An 18,426-nucleotide genomic window follows, 5' to 3' on the forward strand; every position below is an offset into this window, starting at 1 on the left:
TCCCCAACACTTAGCACAGTGTTTTGCACACAGTAAGCACTAAGTAAAGCACTAAGCTTTATCCTTCCTTTCACTCATTCATTCATTCATAGGGCTGAATGTTGTCTATGCTATTAAATATTGCATCAATAATTTTGTTTATTGGTTTTATTACAAAAAAAAGGAGAAGGAATATCAAGAAATAACTAACTTTAAAAACACTAGCTGTAAAGTCATCATCCTCTGTCGAAACTAGTTATCAGACTCTCCAAATTTAGCTATATTTGTTCTTAAACAAGAGGTACAGTCCATCACCAGAACTGTCCTCAGTCTTTCCAGCTTCAAAAGACCTGTCAGAGAAACCCATGGTTACCTCTGCGACACAATAAGACATCAGAGTAGGAATTTAGTAAAGGAATAAGAACAGAACATTAAATTTATAATAATATAATAACCAAATTAATTATTAAACAGTTAACAGTATTATAAGAAACAATGGATTAAAAAATCCAGTAATAGTGAGAAATCTCATTATCCTATAATGAGAAAAAGTAAAATCAAATAAAGAAATAAATAATAGAAATAAAAATATGAGTTTATTGAACAAACTTTAATTCGCAGGACAAGAGATTCTGAACGGAACCTTAGTTCAACTTCCAAATGATGAAATGGAGACCAAGAGAGGTTATGAAACTTGTTCAAGGCCCCTTTAGTAAGGAGCTGACATAGGATTTCAGCCTAAGTCCACTGACTCTAAATCCAGAAATCTTTTCACCATACCAAGTCTTACAATTGCCTAACGTCACACATTAATAAATGTCAGAGTTATGACATGACATCATGTCTGGAACTCTTCCTACTATATCATGCTATGTTTGATTAAATAACTAGCCCAACCCCCCCTCGCTCTCTCTCTCTCTCTCCATATATATTATGTGTGTATATATGTATATATGTGTATGTATGTATATGTATAATTTTAAAATATAAACTTAATATACATTATATGTATGTACAGACACACATTGCATACAACCATGAAGAGTAATGAGGGCAGAGGAAACTAGAACTCTTAGATGAAAGGTCTTCAAAACTAACTGGAGGGGTGGGCAGAGCCAAGATGGCGGAATAGAAAGACGCAGGTACACTAGCTCCAAACCCACAGCCCATAAAATATCTGTAAAAAAGATTCTGGAGCAACAAATTCTAGAGCAGCAGAAGCCACAGAACAACAGAGCGGATGAGATTTCTGTTCCAGAGAGACCTGAGGCGAAAGGTCCGTCGCGCCCTGGACCGGGAACCGAGCCCAGCCCTGCCGTGGCCACGTGGCACCAAGAGGAGGGGATCCGAGCAGGCTTCAGGGATGGAATCTCCAGTGGCCACGCGGGTCCCTCCACCCACAGGTGGCAAGGGTTGGTGAGAGAGTCTTTTTGGGTGGCCAAAAGGGGAGTGGGGTGTCCCTGTGGCTCGGGCTCCCTCAGGAGGCAGCAGCAGAGGCGGGAGCAGACCAGGGCTCCTCAAGCAGGCAGGAGCTCAGATCCATTGTTGAAGGTTTCCGCATAAACCCCCTGAGGGAACTGAGCCCGTGAGGTTGCCCTGCCCCCACCTGAGCACCTAAACTTGATCTCACACTGAATAGCAGCCCCACCCCCACCCAAAGCCCTGAGGCTGGGAAGCAGCATTTGAATCTCAGCCCCCAAGATCTAGCTGGGCAGAACTGGAGGCCAGGTGGGTGTGGAGAGGAAACTCAGAAGTCAAGTAACTGGCTGGGAAAATGCCCAGAAAAGGGAAAAAAAATAAGGCCATAGAAGGTTGCTTTCTTGGGGAACAGATATCTCCTCCCATCCTTTCTGATGAGGAATAACAATGCTTACCATCAGGGAAAGACGCAGAAGTCAAGGCTTCTGTATCCCAGCCCACTCAGTGGGCTCAGGCCATGGAAGAGCTCAAAAAGGATTTTGAAAATCAAGTTAGAGAGGTGGAGGAAAAACTGGGAAGAGAAATGAGAGACATGCAGGTAAAGCATGAACAGCAGGTCAGCACCCTGCTAAAGGAGACCCAAAAAAATGCTGAAGAAAATAACACCTTGAAAAATAGGCTAACTCAATTGGCAAAAGAGGTTCAAAAAGCCAATGAGGAGAAGAATGCTTTCAAAAGCAGAATTAGCCAAATGGAAAAGGAGGTCCAAAAGCTCACTGAAGAAAATAGTTCTTTCAAAATTAGAATGGAACAGATGGAGGCCAATGACTTTATGAGAAACCAAGAAATCACAAAACAAAACCAAAAGAATGAAAAAATGGAAGATAATGTGAAATATCTCATTGGAAAAACAACTGACCTGGAAAATAGATCCAGGAGAGACAATTTAAAAATTATGGGACTACCTGAAAGCCATGATCAAAAAAAGAGCCTAGACATCATCTTTCATGAAATTATCAAGGAAAACTGCCCTGAGATTCTAGAACCAGAGGGCAAAATAAGTATTCAAGGAATCCACAGATCACCGCCTGAAAGAGATCCAAAAAGAGAAACTCCTAGGAACATTGTGGCCAAATTCCAGAGTTCCCAGGTCAAGGAGAAAATATTGCAAGCAGCTAGAAAGAAACAATTCAAGTATTGTGGACATACAATCAGGATAACACAAGATCTAGCAGCTTCTACATTAAGGGATCGAAGGGTGTGGAATATGATATTCCAGAAGTCAAAGGAACTAGGACTAAAACCAAGAATCACCTACCCAGCAAAACTGAGTATACTACTTCAGGGGGAAAATTGGTCTTTCAACGAAATAGAGGACTTTCAAGCATTCTTGATGAAAGGACCAGAGTGGAGAAGAAAATTTGACTTTCAAACACAAGAATGAAGAGAAGCATGAAAAGGTAAACAGCAAAGAGAAGTCTTAAGGGACTTGCTAAAGTTGAACTGTTTACATTCCTACATGGAAAGATAATATTTGTAACTCTTGAAACCCAGTATCTGGGTAGTGGGTGGGATTACACACACATGCACACGCACACGCACATGCACACACACATAGAGACAGAGTGCACAGAATGAATTGAAGAGGATGGGATCATATCTTAAAAAAATGAAATCAAGCAGTGAGAGAGAAATATATTGGGAGGAGAAAGGGAGAAATGGAATGGGGCAAATTATTTCTCATAAAAGAGGCAAGCAAAAGACTTATTAGTGGAGAGAAAAAGAGGGGAGGTGAGAGAAAAACATGAAGTTTACTCTCATCACATTCCGCTAAAGGAAAGAATAAAATGCACACTCATTTTGGTATGAAAACCTATCTTACAATACAGGAAAGTGGGGGATAAGGGGATAAGCAGGGTAGGGGGGAGGATGGAAGGGAGGGCATGGGGAGGAGGGAGCAATTTGAGGTCAACACTCATGGGGAGGGACAGGATCAAAAGAGAGAACAGAAGTAATGGGGGACAGGATAGGATGGAGGGAAATATAGTTAGTCTTATACAACACGACTATTATGGAAATCATTTGCAAAACTACACAGATTTGGCCTATATTGAATTGCTTGCCTTCCAAAGGGAAGGGGTGGGGAGGGAGGGAGGAAGAGAAGTTGGAACTCAAAGTTTTAGGAACAACTGTTGAGTACTGCTCTTGCCACTAGGAAATAAGAAATCCAGGTAAAGGGGTATAGAAAGTTATTTGGCCTTATAGGACAAAAGAGAAGATGGAGACAAGGGCAGAAAGGGATGATAGAAGAGAGAGCAGATTGGTGATAAGGGTAATTGGAATGCTCGGTGTTTTGGGGTGGGGGGAGGGGACAAAAGGGGAGAAAATTTGGAACCCAAAATTTTGTGAAAATGAATGTTAAAAGTTAAATAAATAAATTAAAAAAAAAAAAAACTAACTGGAGGGAGTATTCTGGAAAGATGACAGACTAGGTCAGAAAATTCCAGACTCTCCAAATCTCCTTCACAAACAGGACAGAACATCGCCTCAAAGTGAACACTGAGCAGCAAAAATAAACAACTTGAGAGGACCTCTGGATCTCCAGGCACAAGTCACAATCAAAAAAAGAATCTTGATACCATATTGTAAGCAATAATTAAGGAAAATTGCTTAACTGAAGTTTTAGAACAAGAGGGTAAGGTAGAAATAGAAAAAAAATCCACTAATCATCACCTGAAAAAAATCCCAAGATGAAAATTCGTAATATCATAGTCTAGTTTCAAAGCTCGCAGGTTAAGGAGAAAAAATATTACAAGCAACAAGAAAAAAAACAATTTAAATACTTCAGAGCTACCATCAGGATTACATAAGACCTAGTAGCTTCTACACTAAAAGATCATACATCTTGGAACATTATATGTCAAAGAAAAAAAAACTAGAGTTGTGACCAAAAATAACTTATTCAACAGAGTTGAGTACAATCCTGAATGGAAAAAGAAAATGACATTTAACAAAATGAAAGACTTTTTGGTATTTGTGACAAAAAAAAACAGAACTCAATGGAAAAGTCAACATATAAGAACCAGGAGAAATATAAGGTAAACATTAAAGACTAATTATAAGGGACTCAATAAAGTCAAACTGTTTTCTTATCTGTGAAAATGTTATCAGTATTCTATCTGTCTTTATTACTTGGGTAGTTTGAAAAAAAGATTGGGGATGAGCTGAATATGAAGGGGTGATAGTAAGAAATAAAACTGGATAGGAAAAGGTAGAAAGGAGAAATTATCTCATACAAGTAAGGCATGAAATGAAGAAATAATACACAATAAACAGGTAGGGATAGAGGGCTGATGGGGCTGGAACCTTACTCTCTTTGGATCTGGGTTAAAGAGCAACAACATACATATCTAGAAGGGTATAAAAACCTTCTAAATTTACAAATAAGAGGGCAAGGGACAAGATAAGAGAGGGACTTTTAGAAGTGTGTATAGATTAAGATTTAGGAGGGTGAGGGAAGAGGATAAGGGAGGGACTCTTAGAAGGGTGGGTAGAATATGGAATTGTAGGGAAAGGGGAGAGCATAAAAAGGGATTCTTTAAAAGGCTGTGGATTAGGGAGTGGTAAGTAGTGTGTTAGTAGTGGTTAGAAGTAAACTAGGTGGTATAAGGAGAAACCGGGTAAAACGAGGCGGATAAAGACAATAGTAAGAAAAAACAGGGTGGAGGGAAATACACAAATAGTAATTATAACTTAGAATATGAATGGGATGAACTCACCCATAAAACTGAAACAGATAGCAGAATGGATTAAATTCAACAATATGTTGTTTATAAGAAACACATTTTAAAATGAAAAACACAGTTAAAATAAAGGGGTAGAATAGAATGTATTATGCTTTAACTGGTGTAAAAAAAAAGCAGTGGTAGCAATCATGATCTCAGACAAAATTAAAGCTAAAATAGATTTAATTAAAAAAGATAAACAGGAAAATTATGATAAAAGGTGCCATAGACACTGAAGCAATATCAACACTAAACCTACATGCGCCAAATATTATAGCATCTAAATTTTTAAAAGAAAAGTCAAATGAATTATAGGCAGAAATAGACAATAACTCCAACAGTGGGGGACTTTAATCTTTAATCTTCTCCTCTCAATGCTAGATAAATCTAATTAGAAAATAAATAAGAAAGAAATCAAGGAAGTGAATAGAATTTTGGATAAGCTGGATATGATAGATATCTGGAAAGAATTGAATGGGAATAGAAAGGAATACAGTGGTACATGGTACCTTTACAAAGACTGACCAGATATTAGGGATAAAAATTTCATATTTAAAAGCAGAAATATTAAATGCATCATTTTCAGATCACAATGCAGCAAAAATTATATTTAATGAGGGACCATGGAAACAGAATAAAAACTAATTGGAGACTAAGCAACCTAATCTTAAAGAATGAATGGGTTAAAGAACAAATCACAGAAACAATAATTTCACTAAAGAGAGTGACAATGAGACAACGTATCTAAGCTATAAGATGTAGCAAAAGCAGTAAGCTGAGGAAAATTTATACCTCTAAATGTTTACATCAATAAAACAGAGAAAGAGCAGATCAATGAACTGGGTATGTAAATAAGAAAAAACTAGGAAAAAACCTAAAAATCTCCAATTAAACATTAAGTAGCAAATCCTGAAAATTAAAGGTGAGATTAATAAAACTGAGTGTTAAGAAAACCATTGAATTAATAAATGAAACTGGGAGTTGGTTTTATGAAAAAACGATAAATTGATAAACGATTACTTAATGATACAAATCATAACATCAACAGAGAGAAGAAAAACAAATCACTAATTTTAAAAATGAAAGAGGTGAATATACCACTAATGAAGATGAAATCAAAACAATTATAAGGACCTATTTTGCCCAATTATATGCTGATAAATTTAAAAAGTGAAGTGAAATGGAAGAATACTTACAAAAATATAAACTGCCTAGATTAGCAGAAGAAGAAAGAGAATAAAATCTAAATAGACATATTTCAGAATAAGAAATTGCACAGGCCATAAATGAGCTTCCTAAGAAAAAAGAATCCAGGACCAGATGGATTTACATGTGAATTCTATCAAACATTTAAAGACTAACTGCTATCAATATTAAATAAATTATTTGGAATAATAGGCAAAGAAGGGGTCCTACAAAACTCCTTTTATGAAATAAATATGATGTTGTTACCTAAACTTAAAAACAAAGAAAGAAAATTGTAGACCAATTTCATTAATGAATATAGATGCAAAAATCCTAAATAAAATTCTAGCTAGGAGATTACAATAAGAAATTACAAAGATTGTACATTGTGTCCAAGTGGGATTTATACCAGGAATGCAAGGATGGTTTAACATGAAGAAAACTATTTGATTGTATCAATAATAAAAGTAACAAAAATCATATGATTATATCAATAATGCAAAGATTTTGATAAAGTAAAATACTCATTTCTATTAAAACATTTTAAAGAATAGGTATAAATGGATTTTTCCTTAAATTGTTAAGAAACATTTAGCTAAAACCATTAGCAATCATTATTTGTAATGGAAGGCTAGAAGCCTTCCCAGTAAAATCAGGTGTGAAAGAAGGATGCCCATTATCATCAGTGTTATTCAATATTGTACTGAAAATCATAACAGTAATAAGAAGAAAAGAAAAACAGAAGGAATCAGTTAATAAAACTATCTCTTTTTGTAGACCATAGGATGATTTACTTAGAAACTCCTAAAGACTCAACTAAGAAATTATATGAAATAATAATTTTAGCAAAGAAACAGAAAGTAAACCCACATAAATCATCATCATTCCCCCATGAAACCCTACAAGAAGAGATCATAAGAGATACTCCATTTAAAATGATTCTAGACAGCAGATATAATATCTGGGAGTATACCTGTCAAAACAAACCCTGGAACTATATGAACAAAATTATAAAAAACTTTTCATACAAATAAAATCAGATTTAAATAACTGAAGAAATATTGGTTGTTCATGGGCAGGCAGGGCCAATATAATAAAAATGAAAATTTTGCCTAAATTATTCTATATATTCAATGCTATCCCAATTAAATTACCAAAAAGTTATTTTACTGAGTTAGAAAAATAATAACAAAATTCATTTGGAAGAACAAAAGGTCAACAATATCAAAGAAACTAACGGGGAAAAAGTAAAGGAAGCAGGGTTAGCAGTATCAAATCCTAAAGTATATGATAAGGCAGTAATTATGAAAACTATCTGGTACTGGCTAAGAAATACAAAGGCAGATTAAATGAACTGAATAGACATAATTTATAGCAGCAAATGACTATAGTAACATTGTGTTTGACAAGTGTAAAGACTTAAGTTTGAGGGATAAGAATTCATTATTTGGTAAAAATTGTTAGGAAGGTTGGAAAGCAGTCTGGCAGAAACTGGGTATAAACCCTTACACCAGTTTCCAAGATAAGGTCAAAATAGATACATGACCTAAACGTGAAAAAAAATTGTTTTTGCAGCAAACAAGTGGTGACTTAGTAAATTTCAGAAAGGTCAGAAAAGCCACCAGAGGTCCAGTGGCCAAGCCTGAAGAAGCCAGCCCTGGTGAGGCATTTGCTTGAACCAGATCATCACGCCAGGATACATTCAGGCAAGGAAGCAACATGTCTAACAGTTATGCCCTACTAGGAAGTAAACTTGGTGTGGTGAGAGTTTGGTAGCAACCCCTTCAACCATTTTAAGTTTGAGTTCACTCTCCTCAAGAACTGAGGAGGTAGAAAAGAGTACGTGTGTTAAGCACATAACATTTGTATTTCCATCCTTGCACTATCTTCTCAGCAAATATCTTCTTACAAAATTGCCTAACGTCATACACAAATGTCAGAGTTATGATAGGACATCAAGTCCACAGTTCTTCCCACCATACACTAGCAAATAGCCTCTTGCAAAAGCCAACAGATGTTAGTTGTTGATGATATCGAGGAAATGTCAACTAGTTAAATGATACTGGGGAGATATAACTGGCACTGGCAAAGGATAACGGGGCACTCATCACTAGTTATATTGGGAACAACATCCCAGAATCGGAGTTCAAGCCAAAAGCATTAGAAGAACCCAATGCTCTTTCCCAATATCCCTGGGCCTAGATCCTGAGGGAGCGATTGTAACCAGCCACATTCTGAGGACCTGACCTGCTAGTGCAAGTGTGGATTGGGAGATCTAGAATCTCACTACAGGACTAAAAAAAGAAGTTCATATTCTAACAAATATAGAAAGGTTGAGCTCCACGGTGGATGGAAAGACCATAGGATCATCTCTTTGCCAACGAGGAAGTGGACATCAAGTGAGGATATATAGAGGGGAAAAAAGCCTAGGACTGAGTTTTAGGATTATACACCCACAGCTGGCTGATAAACCAGCAAAGGAGACAAAGGAGTGGTCAGAGAACTTGATTCAAGGAACATTTGTGGGTGCATCCCAAATAGGCAAATGGTGTTCTGAGAGGAGTAGCCATTCTTTTTAGGGAGACACAAAGAAACTGAATGATATAGTATGGATTCCCAGCTAGGAGATTCATGAGCCAAGCTTAGCTTAAGGACCTTTAGTTAAAGTTTAATTAGTTAAAGCCCAACTAAGTAGAAATCTTATATACTTATCTCCTAACCTTTCCTCTAGACTATTATTCCTCAATTAATATTTTCCCTTTAATACAGATACTCTCATTTAAAACCAAGATGGTTTTAATATGATACGATAATATGATAAGAGGAAAAGGAAATGGGTACCATAATCAAACACTAAGTGGCAGGAACAGAAGATGAAGGACAAGTATTTAGAACTAGGGCTGTCATATTTGTATATCTAGTGAATCAAACAGACTGAGAGACGACAAAAGTCATCAGCTCAGAGTATCAAGAGATTGTAGTGTATTAGAGATACAATAGGATAATTTGAAAAATAGTTAAGGAAGAAGTTTTGGATCAGGGGAAGGATCCCAGGCATCAGTCAAAAGAAGGAGCCAGAAACTTCAAAATGTTAATAGGAGCTAGCAAAGCCTATGGGTATAAGGCTGAATCTTTCACATGGTGTATTCTCACCAAAAAAAAGGTACACTTCAGAAAGAGAAATTCAAGAAAGATTCCACGCTGACCTGAAGTTGAACATGTGGGATTTCACTATGTCAACTTGGGGATTAGATACGCAAACCTAATCATTCATGGCAATGATAATGAATTACAACATTTAATTGTTGAGTTTACCATCAAATGACACATCTGACAGTTTTGAAGCAGCCAGAATATTCAGCAATATTTTGTCTCAGCTCTTTCTCCTAATAGCGATAAGGATGAACCAATGAAGTTGAGCAACTGCTCTGAAATTTATAATCTTTGATACTTGCCTGGAGCCAAGGTTCCCCTCTAGTGACTGGTGAACATCCTTAGAGGTCGTTGATAATGGTACAGGAGATTTGTGCTATAAATGCTTTAATGGCACCTTAAACTAAATAATGTCCAATTATGTTCCAAAAGTATTTTTGTCCCCCAAAGCTCTAAATTAAAATTTATATTTTATAATCACAAATTCAATGTGGAACCAGATTTAAGACGCTTTGTCTGTTGCTGAGCAAAACACTGCACACCTATGTTTACAATAATAAAAAGCCTGACACTGAAATTAAGTTTAACTGTGTAATGATCAACTATGATTAACTTAGCTCTTCTCAGCAATGCAATGATCCAAGATAACTTCAAAAGATTCATATGGAAAAAACTATGAAGTCTAACCATAGATCAAATCATACTAGTTTTACTTATTTGTTTTTTGTGGCTTTTCCCTTTTGTTCTGTTTCTTCTTTCACAACATCACTAATGTAGAAATATGTTTACATGATTGCACATGCACAGCCCTCCCTCACTCAAAACAAATTCAAGTGCAAGTCATGGTCTTCTTTGAAAATAAAGGATGAACACAACAATGACAACAACACAAATCTATATCAGATTGCTTACTGTCTTGGGGAGGAGGGAGAAAAAATTTGAAACTCAAAGTCTTATAGGAAATAAATATTGAAAACTATCTTTGCATGTAAATGGAAAAATTACTATTTACCAAAAAAAAAGAAATTAAATTTATATATGATTATCATATTATGTTAAATATCTTCCAAATAGTAATTTATTTCATTAAAAGTGTTATTTGAAGGAAGCTAGGTGATGCAATGGATAGAGCACCAGCACTTTAGTCAGGAAGGCCTGAGTTCAAATAAAATAAAATGTTATTTATAGTCAACAACTCATAAAAGAAATAAATTTAATATAAAGTCTTGCAGATAACAGCAAACATAAAAGGTCTTGCTGAATTTTTAAATTCTTATAGAATGTCCCAAATAAAATATTCATAATTATCTTATAGTTTCATAATTTCATATTTAGATATGCCATAATTATAGATAGAATAATTTTTCATTTTATAATTATAAAACATAAATGTTAATATAGAACAGTTGAAGGCAAAAATTGTCATTGTAGTTATTATAAGCACTTCATGAATAAATCTAAAAGAATAGTAAAAGTTACCCTGGGGTTCATAATACATTTTTTGTTGTTGTGGAAAGACGGTTCACATATAAAAAAAATTGGGTACCACAGGCCTTCAGCACTGAAAGGTTAAACGGCTTGCCAAGGGTCACACAACTAATATTAGTCTTGGAGAGGAGATTTAAGCTTAGAACTTGCAAGGCCAACATTCTATCTGTTTTAAACCAGGGTATCCCTCCAATATATCACATAACCTCACTAATTTCCTCAGCTCTTTGTAATCTTGTTCTTTCCCCACAGCTACTCTTACTGCTCCCCTGAAAATGCTCTCAATACTCAATCACCAAATCCCAAAGCCTTGTCTGTTCTCCTTGATCTCCCTGCAGTATTGACGACTCTTATCTTGATATTCTCCTTTTCTTATGTGAGGCTATATTTGGTTTTCCTCCTAACTCTCTTACCACACTTTTATCTAATTATAGGATCACAGATCTAAAGCATAGAAGAGGCTTAAAAGAAGTTAACCTTAGAAGATATCTAGCCTAACCCAACTAGTAGGGTTACTTTAGTAGGATTGCTTTAGGATTCAAACTCAGGTCCTGCACCCTCAAAATTCAGTATTTTTTCTGTTGTGATCAGGTGCCTATTTCTTGGGCCCTAAACATAGGCATCTCCTAAAGAATTCCACCTTGTCACAGAATGGCAGAGCCGGAAGGGACCTCAAAGGCCATTGATAGTGCAACCCAGACATATAAAAATACCCCTCCAATATGCTAGGCAGGTGGCCAATTTCTCCCTCCTTGAAGACCACTTCCAGTTTTTCGTTACAGGCAAACATTTACCTCTAGCTACCTTTACCTGTTGGCCAAGTAAAATAAAAAGGCCCTCTTTCACAGGCCAACCCTTCCAACTTGAAAACAATTTGACTCCAACCTCCTTCACTCATACTTTCCTGAGCATCCGTCTATCCTGGGCTCTCCAGCCTCTACACTTCTGACAGTGCCTTCCTCCTACCCCAACCTCCTGCTGGGGCCAAGAGACACAAAGGAACCAGGGATGGGGTGGATGGGGGGCGGAAGGGGAGTGCCGGTCATGTAGGTGACTGGGGGCTCCAGGTGAAGTCAGGTACCCCGCCTCTCCAGAGGGCCGTGAGGGGAGAGAGAGAAGGAAATGAGGGAGGGAATGGGAAGGGGAGAGCAGGAAGAGAGGGAGTGGAGAGGGAAAGGGAGAAAGGGGAAGGGGGATGGGGAAGGGAGGGAGGGGGAGGAGGGAGCAAAAAGAGGGAGGGAGGGGGAGGAGGGGAGAGAGCATTGGGAAGACAAGGGAGGAAAGTGGAAGGGGAGGAGAGGGGAAAGGAGGGAGAGGAAGGACTAGAAAGACCAAGTGCTAGGAAGAGGGAGATCGAGGCGAGGAGAGAGCGGGGCTAAGGGGAGAGGACTGGAGCTCGGTCCCTCAGCCAGGGCGCTCCCCAGCCCACTCACTCTTGGTGCCTCAGCTGGTCTCCTTTCCAGCCGTTGGAGGAGTTAGGGAGTTTCCAGAGCGAGGCTGGGGGCGGGGCCAGAGCCTCGAGTGGGCGGGGCCTATGTGGAGATAGCCGAGCTGAGAGCTTCAGGTTGGGTCTTGCCGGGGTTCCTGGGGGCGGGGCCAGAGCCTCGAGTGGGCGGGGCCTATATGGAGATAGCCGAGCTGAGAGCTTCAGGTTGGGTCTTGCCTGGGGTTCCTGGGGGCGGGGCCAGAGCCTCGAGTGGGCGGGGCCTATATGGAGATAGCCGAGCTGAGAGCTTCAGGTTGGGTCTTGCCTGGGGTTCCTGGGGGCGGGGCCAGAGCCTCGAGTGGGCGGGGCCTATATGGAGATAGCCGAGCTGAGAGCTTCAGGTTGGGTCTTGCCTGGGGTTCCTGGGGGCGGAGCCACCTTGCGCCTCAGCTACCCAGGTAGACCTTCAGTCTTCTGCGCCTGTACCCAGGTATGTCTCAGAGCAGGACTGACTCCCGGGTAGGCAGGGAGGGCCCACGGGTGCAGGGGACTCAGGCTGCCCCCATGGGTGGGCGGTGATTTTACAGAAGTTTTTTTTGTCCCGGGAATGGGAAAGGGGATTGATAAAGACTACTGAGTAACACTTTACCAGTCCTTTCTTTCTCCTCCCACTCCACCGTGTGTGTAAGTCAACTAGCATTGAAGAGCCATGTGCCATATGTGCCAGGCACTAAACGCTGGAGATACAAAGAATGACAAAAGGCAACCAGGGCTTTGGTTATTTCTACGCAGATGACTCTTAAATCTGTATCTCCTGCAGAATTCTTTACCCCAAGTAACAGACACATCCAAAATCAGTCAGCACCCCCTCCCCCCAAATCACCCAAACCTACCCCTCTGCTCCTCATTCTAATTTCCTTGATTCTTTTTATGGCACTGTTGAGGTTAGGGGTGCTGGTGAACCCAAAATACTGACACACCAGGTCCTGCTCAAATGAATTCGACACAAGCCTTCTCAAAGCCAAAGAAAAACAAAGTTTATTAAAGATTCTCCGTATTGTGTTGACTCTTAAGGAGCCTAAGCATTTGTAACACTTGTGTTAACAAGCAGGCCAGATACAATCTCAGCTAGACAGTCAAACCTGCATTGAATCTGAGCACCTTCATGGAGGCAAGATGAAATTTAAATACAGAAAAAGACTGAGGGAAGAATCCAGATGTCACCAAGTAGTCTGGGACCCGAGGGATGGTCATGATAGGGGTGGTCAATCTGGAATGTCCAGAGGTCTTGATGGGAATGACCACTACTCTGGGGTGAATACAGATTGAATCTAAGGAGGATCCTGATGAGAGTGGCCAGCAGCCCAGAGAATGAGATTTTGATAGGATCAAGGATGAAGAGTACAACAGAGATTTGGGCAATAGTGATGATGAAAAGCTTATGGGCCCCAAGAGACTGCTCAAAGATTCAAGGAGAGTTTAAGTTCCTAGAGTCTGTACCCCATCAGCACCAGTATCTCCTAGTTACTCAGAATGGAAACCAGAGTCATCTTTAAAGCATTCCCTTTCCCCACATCCATTCATTTAAGAAATTGTTGATTTTTCTTTTCACATATACTTTTTAGGTAAGTAGAGTAGTCTAGTGAATAAAGAGCTGGCCCTGCATCCAGAAAGTCCCGACTTCAACTTACCTCTGACTAGTTATGACCCTGGAAAAATCACATAATCTCTCAGTGCTCTAGTGCCTAGGCAAACTCCACGACTATAAAATGCAGAGAAAATATCACTGAAATTTGGGCTGAGTTAGTGCAAGTGACTGTTGTTTTCAGTCTTGCTTTTCTCCTGTATGAGTATACCAGTTTGTCCAGAGAGGTGGCCCTACACTTTGAATTCTTCCCCTTGTACTTTGTATTACCTGCTAATTAGCACTTAGCCACCTGCACTTTTGTCCTGTTCCCTTCATCTCAAATTTCATTTTCCCATGATGCTGCAATGGGGAAGGAACTAAGAAGCAATAACACATCCCCTTTTGGAAATGTGTAGCTGTCAGAATTGTGTTGCTATTATTACAAAAAGTTGTCTATAAAAGCGGTGGGTGGATGAACTTTTGCTTTTGGTGCTACATTTAAAGGGAGCTCCTTTAAATTTTCTCTTCCTGGGTTTGCTTCATTATTTAGGGAAAGGCATGAACAAAGATTTTCTTTTAACAATATTTGGTGAGCCAGCCAGGAGAATCACTTTGCCAGCAGTGGGGTTTTTGCCCTGTTTTGAGCCTGAATGGACTTCCTCAGCAGGCAGACATTAAGTGATTGGAGAGTTTAATTCCTCAAGCTCAGGAAGGTAATGGAAAATAGGTCCCAAAACCCAAGTTTTGGTTTTGTTTTTTATTTGTGCACAAAAGATGGAGTGAGTAAGGTGCTTATGGCGTGGGCATGCTAGTGACCCTTCATTTGCAAGGGAATATTGGTATTCAAATTCATATAGGAATTAGGAAGTCCAGCATCCTCCCAATTCCTGGGTAGATAGGTCCCTAAAGCCTGGGGAAAGGGAAACCCTGCCAGGTTTTATCTACCGAGGTTCACTGCTTGGTAATGACTGGGAAAGTTGTGGAATAAAAAGAAAAAAGAAAATTAAACCAGATAAATTCAGCCATAAAATGGGACATTAGAGATTATAGTTAATTAAATGTGCATTCTAAACAAGACTTAAGGCTCAATGGCCCACACAAAATGGGAATTTAATGCAGCTGAGAAGGACTTTAAAACTGAGGGGAAAAGACTGAGAAGGGATTAAGGAGTGAAGCTAATTTCTCCGGTAAATAGGAGGGGCCCTTTAAGAGATTTTACAGAAAAACCTAGCAGGAGGAGGTCTCTGGCTGAGAGTGACATCTGAAAGGTGAAGTAGTGATTACATGACACCCTTTCTCCCAATATGGCCTCCAACACCCAGCTGTCAGTACTGTTAAACAGGGATTTGTTCTCACTCACTTTTGATCAGACTTTCAGTGGGAGATAAGGAGAAAAACTAAGATTCCTCCTTTCTGCTTTCACAACCCTGGCCAGGTTGGAAGCTGCAGAGATAAAGACTTATAAGAAAATGACTTATAAGAACATTTTCCCCTTTCTCTTTCTTTTTCTCCTGATTTGTGGAAACCAGTTTCAAACAATTCAGCAGAATTTAATTATTTAGGTTAATTAGTAGGCTTTAATCTAAATACATTAGAGGGTCATGGAAAGGAAAAAAGAGAGAAAATTTAAACAAGTATGAATGAGAGGAAATAGAAAGCTAAAGAAAGTTTAAGTCACTTCTGTACTGACTTGGTGAACGTAAGTGTGAAGGTAAAAGGGTTTGGAGAGAAGTTAAAAAAGATCTTCATTCCACTGGGATAAGAAAGATTTGAGAAAACTTTTTTTTAAGATGCCTATTAGCAATTTTGAACAGTTAGTATCCTATCAAGTTAAAACACTTACTTTTGACAAACAAGCTTTTGACAAAATACAACACCCATTCCTATTAAAAAACGCTGGAGAACATAGGAATAAAGGGAACTTTCCATAAAATAATAAGCAGTATCTACCTAAAACCTTCAGCAAGCATTATATACGATAGAGATAAGCTAGATGCATTTCCAATAAGATCAGGGGTGAAACAAGAATGTCCATTATCACCACTATTATTCAATATGGTACTAGAAATGTTAGCTGTAACAATTAGACAAGATAAAGAAATTGAAGGAATAAGAATAGGCAAAGAAGAAACTAAGTTATCACTCTTTGCAGATGATATGACAATATACTTAGTGAATCCCAGAGATTCAAGTAAAAAACTACCTGAAGTAATAAACAACTTTGGCAAAGTTGCAGGTTACAAAATAAACCTGCATAAATCTTCTGCATTCATATATATTGGTAACAAAGTTCAACAGCAAAAGATAGAAAGAGAAATCTCATTTAAAGCTAGGGTAGACACTATAAATTTTTGGGAGTTTACCTGCCAAAACAAACCCGGGGACTATATGAACACAATTACAAGACACTTTTTGCACGAATAAAGTCATATCTAAGTAAGTGGAAAAACATCAGTTGCTCATGGGTAGGCCAAACCAATATAATAAAAATGACAATTCTACCTAAATTAATTTATTTATTTAGTGCCATACCAATTGAACTATCAGATAATTATTTTCTAGAACTGGATAAAATAATATCAAAATTCATCTGGAAGAGCAAAAGGTCCAGAATATCAAAGGGACTAATGAGAAGAAACGCTAGGGTAGGTGGCCTAGGGCTACCAGATCCCAAATTGTATTATAAAGCAGCAGTTATCAAAACCACTTGGTACTGGCTAAGAAACAGAAGGATAGACAAGTGGAATATACTAGGTACTCAAGACACAGTAGGCAATGAATATAGCAATCTCTTGTTTGATAAACCCAAGGACCCCAGCTTCTGGGATAAGAACTCACTGTTCGACAAAAATTGCTGGGAAAACTGGGTAGCAGTGTGGCCGAAACTAGGCATAGACCCAAGCCTGACACCATACACAAGAATAAAGTCCAAGTGGGTACATGATCAAGATATAAAGATTGATACCATGGACAAACTGGAGGAGCAAGGAATAGTGTATCAGATTTATGGAGAAGGGAAGAATTTTTGACTAAAGAAGAGATAGAAAGCATTATGAAGTGCAAGATGGATAATTTTGATTACATTAAACTGAAAAGTTTTTACACAACCAAACTCAATGCAACCAAAGTTTGGAGGGATGTAGTATATTGGGAAAGAATTTTTATAGTTAATCTCAGAGATAAAGGCCTCATTTTTAGAATATATAGAGAACTGGGTCAAATGTATAACAATACAAGTCATTCCTCAATTGATAAATGGTCAAAGGATATGAACAGGCAATTTTCAGAGGAAGAAATTAAAGATATCTATAATCACATGAAAAAATGCTCTAAATCACTTTTGATTAGAGATATGCAAATCAAAACAACTCTGAGGTACCACATCACACCTATCAGATTGGCAAACATGACAGAACAGGAAAATGATAAATGTCGGAGAGGATGTGGGAGAGTTGGAAGACTAATTCATTGTTGGTGGAGCTGTGAGCTGATCCAACCATTCTGGAGAGCAATTTGAAACTACGCCCAAAGGGCTACAAAAATGTACATACCCTTTGACCCAGTAGGATTGTATCCCCAAGAGATCATAAAAATGAGAAAGGGTCCCACATGTACAAAAATATTTATAGCAGCACTCTTTGTAGTTGCCAAAAACTGGAAATCAAAGGGATGCCCATCAATTGGGGAATGGCTGAATAAACTGTGGTATATGAATGTAATGGAATACTATTGCACCATAAGAAATGATGAACAAGAAGACTTCAGAGAGGCCTGGAAAGCCTTATATGATCTGATGCTGAGTGAAAGGAGCAGAACCAGGAGAACTTTGTGCACAGCAACGACCACAGTGTGTGAGAGTTTTTTCTGGTAGACTTGGATCTTCATAGCAATGCAAGGACATAAAAAAAAATTCCCAGTGGTCTTCTAACGCAAAATGCCTTCCACATTAAGAGAAAGAATTATGGAATTCAGTTGCAGAATGTAGCAGATCATTTTGTGTGTGTGTGCATGTGTGTGTGTATGTGTGTATTATATTTTGGTTTGTTATATGATTTCTCCCATTTATTTTAGTTCTTCTACACAGCATGACTATAGTGAAAATATATTCAATAGGAATGTATGTGTAGATCCTATATAGAATTGTATGTCGTCTTGGGGAGGGAGCGGGGTAATGAGGGGTAGGTAGGGGGGAAAAAATCTAAGTTTTATGGTAGTGATTGTAGAACATTAAAAATAAATAAAATGAATATATTAAAAAAAAAAGATGTCTTAGCAATTTTGAACAGTTAATATCCTACCAAGTTATAACACTTACTAGCTGAAAGCTATAGGCTCTAAAATTTGAGGTATAGGCAGCTAATGGT

The 18,426-nt window shown here is 38.3% G+C and overlaps 1 protein-coding gene across 10 annotated transcripts in view; it reads right to left on the reverse strand.

Moving 5' to 3' along the window:
• Positions 1-15,088, reverse strand: part of DNHD1 (dynein heavy chain domain 1) — a 130,367-nt gene extending 115,279 nt beyond the window's left edge. For 3 of the 10 annotated variants that reach the window (XR_011967247.1, XM_072610122.1, XM_072610123.1), the window contains exon 1: positions 12,443-15,084. The gene's annotated coding sequence lies outside the window, so the exon portion shown is untranslated. Of the gene's footprint in view, positions 1-12,442 lie in introns of all 10 variants that reach the window. The other 7 variants (XM_072610117.1, XM_072610116.1, XM_072610114.1 and 4 more) reach the window with 4 other exon arrangements.
• Positions 15,089-18,426: the final 3,338 nt, after the last annotated feature.

Source organism: Notamacropus eugenii, chromosome 5, assembly GCF_028372415.1.
Source record: "Notamacropus eugenii isolate mMacEug1 chromosome 5, mMacEug1.pri_v2, whole genome shotgun sequence".
NCBI lineage: Eukaryota > Metazoa > Chordata > Mammalia > Diprotodontia > Macropodidae > Notamacropus > Notamacropus eugenii.